Below are 5,571 nucleotides of genomic sequence, written 5' to 3'. Positions count from 1 at the left end.
TGAAATGAAATGGAGTTTAACGTCCTACTTTTCTGCTCCTAAACTGGGCTAATGAAGACGGGCATACGCCATACAGTGTGCTATGAGGGAAATTTTGTCCGGACAGCGGCACTACGGCCTACTCTTATATCGAATTCCAACTGCCAAGGGATCTTTTACGTGCACGCCAATGTGTACACGGGACCTCGGTTTTTCGTCCCATCCGAACGACTAGACAGCTTTCCTTGTCAGCCCCTCCGTCCTGCATCACTGACAAGGGAGAACCACGCCGGAAAATCTGGATGAACTTTCTCGGCCAATGCAGGGATCGAACACCCGACCTCCAGGCTAGCGAGCTAGCGTCTTACCCACTTGGAAGCCTTTGTGTCTTCTTGGGTATGATGTCGGAGATCCAGTGCTCGATCCCGGTGTTGACCAAGCAAGTTCATCTGGGTCTTTTGGTTTGCCCCTCCCCCCTTTGTCAGTTGTCTAGGACGGAATGCCGTACACAGAACAACGTATAGTCGTTCGGATGGGACGAAAAACCGAGGTCCCGTATACACATACACATGTAAAAGATCCCTTGGCAATTGCAATTCGATATAAGAGTTGCGCTGCTGTCTGGGCAAAATTTCACTCATAGCACACAGTATGGCATATTCCCGTCTTCATTAGTCCAAACCCCATTTAATTTGATTTGATATCACCTACAGGGTGCCTATGGCCATGTTCACTACACGAGTCAATGCAGAGAAGTGGGAGAGTAACCGAGTACACAACTTGCTTGGACAGGATTTCAATATCTCTCAAAGATGGCGTTCAGCGAGGGAAAATAAAAATTACAATTTTCTTATAATCACTGGAATCGTTTTATTTTCAAGCATCAAAGGACCATAGAAATTCGTGTTGGTATTAGCCTAATATTGGTGAAGTTAACCTGCAAGTAGAAAATATGATTTATCATAAACAGTAGGCCAAAGAACAGTTGTCCGGCCAACAGCACATTACTCGGTGTTTGTTCGTCTTCTTTAGCCGTGTTGGTGCAAACAGGTTGCACGTTAAAGCCCATTTAATGTCCGCGTGTGACACAATCCAAAAGGTTTTGTATTTGTGGTCCAAGGGGGATAATTCGTGAAAGTTGCTTCCAGTGAGCCGAACTTTCCTGGCAAGATAACTAGCTACTAACAGATCAAGCGATTAATTACCAATAATGTTAGAAACATTTGTAACGAGGGTAAAAGGGTAGAGGGTGGGTAATATCCAGTCAACTCAGATTAGGTTATTTCGGAATTAACATTTGGTAGATCTTTAAATTTTTGGTAATGGTTGGGACAAGAGATTGAAAGAGAGAGAGAGAGAGAGATTTAACGCCCACTCAACAAAAACTAGGTCATTTCGGGACTAACATATGGTTCAATTTTATTTCAGTAATTCGCTTGTGCGTAGGGGTCTTTAGCAGTGGGGGGAAACCGGAGGACCCATAGAAAACCAACGAGGCTACCCTACTCCTTGCCACGTACAGCCGGTGAATCGAAAGCACGTTAGTTGATTCAATGAGTCTAGGGCCAAAACCACGTCATTGGATTCAATGACATACTTCACTAGTAGGACCCCGGCCCAGAGCCAAATATAGACATTGTCTCCATTGTGCCTAGTAACAACATGTCTAATCTTAGTGCTACTAATTACTGATTCGTACAGTTACCATCTTATACAGAACTATCATTCTGTCCGTTTTTACCGACGCTCTTTTGTTCTAATAGTTGATCTATCAAAGTTGGCTAGGTCGAAATATTAGGGCCAACTGCTGATTTCGTCAAGGTCACGAGATATAAATAGGGTTAGGGCACGTGATTGTTGTCACGGATTGTGGGTTACGGCCAGGTCTAGGGTTAAAGTTACAATTTCATATTTTCTAAGAAAGTCAAAACATAATTATTTCTACGTGTTTTGCTCAATAGGTTGTCAACTCACTATTATACGATCATAGGTGTAATTCTCACACTTAAAACTCATTTACACAGGAAATAATAACACAATTACCTCCCAATTACCTCCTTTGTTTTCTATTCTCCACCATGGAGTAGCTATCCTCAAACGTTTGAATTTGAGGAGGAAAATGATATTTTTGCCAATTTCTCAGCTGGCAATAGTGAATTATAGGATTAATAGGATTATTCTTTAATAAGGTAGGACTGTTTATGGATACCATCTATTTTAAGGCTTTATTTTAATAAATTTTAAAAATATAACTTAAAAATATGAAATTGCAACTTTAAGGTTAGCGATAGTCCTGTTTACAGTTCGTGACCTTTGACCAAATCTGCAGTTGGCCTTAATAATTAGACCTAAACATTAAACTTACAGATTGGGTAACCAAATGGCGAACATGGCTGCAGTTGGTCAGACTGTATAGCTCTGTCCATCTTGATCCCCACTACTAGAAGTTTACTTACACGAGTTCACGGACAAATGACAATCGGACCCCTGTCCATCCCAATCCCCACTACCAGAAGACAGTATACTTACTCGAGTTCACAATCAACGGACCCCTGTCCACCCCAATCCCCACTACCAGAAGTATACTTACTCGAGTTCACAATCAACGGACCCCTGTCCACCCCAATACCCATTACCAGCAGACAGTATACTTACTCGAGTTCACAGCCCACGAACCCCTGTCCACCCCAATCCCCACTGCCAGAAGTATACTTACACGAGTTCACAGACAAATGACAATCGGACTCCTGTCCACCCCGATCCCCACTACCAGAAATTTACTTACTAGAGTTCACGGACAAATGACAACAGGACCCCTGTCCACCCCAATCACCATTGCCAGAAGACAGTATACTTACTAGAGTTCACAATCAACGAACCCCTGTCCACCCCAATCCCCACTGCCAGAAGTATACTTACTCGAGTTCACAGACAAATGCTTCGACTGAATCACAACCCAGATCAGCCAACAAAGAATTTTCATCTTGTACCATCACTAAACAATGTTCCCCTGGTCGGTTTGTTGGTTCTCCAGCCTTCCAAGATACATTGCCTAATCCTTTCTGGGTTCCAACCCACATGTAGGTACCATCAATAAAGTTGAAAGCACCAACCCAGTAATATCTGTAGGCATCACCTATAACAGTAGAAAAAATAGAAACCTTGAAGAGAGAGAGAGAGAGAGAGAGAGAGAGAGAGAGAGAGATGGGGTTTAACGTCCACTCGACACAAACTAGGTCATTTCGGGACTAACATACGGTTTAATTTTATTACAATAATTCGCTTGCGCGTAGGGGTATTTAGCAGTGGGAGGAAACGGAAGGACCCAGAGAAAACCCACGAGGTTGGACAGGCGACCCTTGCCGAAAATGTCAGATGCTTTAAGTACAATCAAGATGCTGATCTTATTTTTCGTCTGATTTGGGCAACGAAAGTTTCGGTTACAGTTTGTATCTAAACCGACAGGAAAGGGCCCTAAATCTCACCCACAGCGATATAATTTTCAAAATGTTCTTTGGTTAACCCCTGGGCGGCCTTCGATGGATTCCTGCGGGTGTGTGCACAACATGATGGAACGACAGGGCCCATTTCAAAATCAGTCCGTTCATTCGGCGAGGGATAGCAATGCAATATACATAACAATTAACATGTATAACGTTAATATATTGGTTTACAGTACAAACCGCGTATAACGTTCATATAACATTAATATATTGGTTTACAGTGCATACCTTGTATAACGTTAATATATTGGTTTACAGTGCATACCTTGTATAACGTTAATATATACCTTGTATAACGTTAATATACTGGTTTACAGTACATACCGTGTATAACGTCAATATATTGGTTTACAGTACATACATAACGTTAATATATTGGTTTAAAGTACATACCGTGTATAACGCTAAAATATTGGTTTTTGTATAACGGTAATATATTGGTTAACAGTACATACCTTGTATAACGTTAATATGTTGGTTTATAGGACATACCTTGTATAACGTTAATATATTGGTTTACAGTACATACCTTGTATAACGTTAATATATTGGTTTACAGTAAATACCTTGTATAACGTTTATATATTTGTTTACGGTACATACCGTGTGAAAAATTAATATATTGGTTGAGATAAAGTCGTTCTGCGTCTGTTTCAATAGAAGCCAGGTGACTACCAGCTGCTTGACACATTGTCTATAATAGAAAAATAAAATTCGTGGCCATAATATCATCTGAATTCAGTGAAACACAGCAATATGTCAAAATTGCGGATAATTTATGAAGTTTCTGTTGATTCCAGTAAGTAAGACGTTCACAATAGAGTTTTATAGAGTTTTACCATTTCTGTTACCATTTTATTCATTTTTTTTTCGGAAGGGATGAGAGGGGGGCGGCATGTGGTTAACAGCTTGCTCGTTAGATCATTGACTCAAGTGGTGTGGTTTTAATTTAAGAATTGTCGAAAAATATATTTGTATATCCAACACTATTAAAATTTTTATTGTAAAATTTATCTCTTCATGGGCCATATCTATGTTTTGTTAATCCTAATTCGTCGTCACGATTCATGTTTATTTATAATAATGCAATAATTATGCGATTTATTTCTGGAAGGGGCGCAACTCTTTCTTGACTTTAGCTTTAAAAATAGTTCAATTGCCCATGCGTAACTGGGACGGTTTTTATATGTGGTTGATTATCCAGTAAATTTTCTTCAAATGTGGACAACTGACCCAGCAGACCCTCCGTGCGTTTAAGACTGGGAGGGTCGGAGTGTCCTAGACTAATTTTCAACTTGAAGAGGAATTAACTAATGTACGTGTAAACGTAACTATTACTTAATGCAGCCGTGTAAATAAACTGGAACCTACCTCAGCATCAACCCAACTGGATCTGAAAGTTACTACAGCGTAACAGGACTGTTCATGCTGTTGATATCCATTAGGGCATTGTTGTCCATCTCAAATATACAAATAAAACAAGGTAATACACGTGTGGAGGAATGTCTAATACACAAAACAACAATGCTGTGCTGTGGTTAGTTGATTGCATTGTATGCCCCTTCCACCCCTCCCGATCCCTAGTACTCAAACAAATGGCCCCTTCAACCTCTTAGTACTGTCTGCACGCCACTGTCAGGCATTCGTCTTATATCCACGTTAAAACTATTCTTGCATATTGACAGAATATTAATGATTGATATATGATAAGACTACTGTCACATTGATATAATCAAGCTACTAGAAGCCAGTGATTGAAACAATTTGATTGACATAATACTTACAAACTGAGAGAATTAAGGTCGTAAAAGCCAGTAACAAAATCATTTTGTTTTTATGAAACTATCTAGAATGCCGTGAAATAATGACAATAAATTTATAAGCTGAATGATTACTGATAACTAATCTAATCTAGCCTTTAAAAAAACATCTGTCTTTCACGTGAACTTTAATAATCCAACTTTACACGTTTTACTTTCAGCCATGTCAGAATATAAATGTGTCTCTAAGCACACGGATCCAGGAATTGTTTGACGGTGGAACCAGTTGACATAAAGAGTGTAGCACTATGCGGTGCTATGCGTCGCTG

At 40.0% G+C, this 5,571-nt stretch overlaps 1 long non-coding RNA gene across 1 annotated transcript; it reads right to left on the bottom strand.

Annotated features, from left to right (window-relative positions):
- Positions 1–824: 824 nt before the first annotated feature.
- Positions 825–5,320, bottom strand: LOC126810170 (uncharacterized). Its single transcript, XR_007675061.2, has 5 exons — positions 5,267–5,320; positions 4,854–4,942; positions 4,086–4,176; positions 2,899–3,115; positions 825–916 (listed from the first exon to the last, which is right to left on the bottom strand). It is a non-coding gene; the product is annotated as an uncharacterized LOC126810170 (long non-coding RNA).
- Positions 5,321–5,571: the final 251 nt, after the last annotated feature.

This window comes from Patella vulgata, chromosome 2 (genome assembly GCF_932274485.2).
Source record: "Patella vulgata chromosome 2, xgPatVulg1.2, whole genome shotgun sequence".
Classification (NCBI taxonomy): Eukaryota; Metazoa; Mollusca; class Gastropoda; family Patellidae; genus Patella; species Patella vulgata.
Note: the sequence above shows the minus strand (reverse complement) of the source record. Positions and strands in the feature narration are given on the sequence as shown.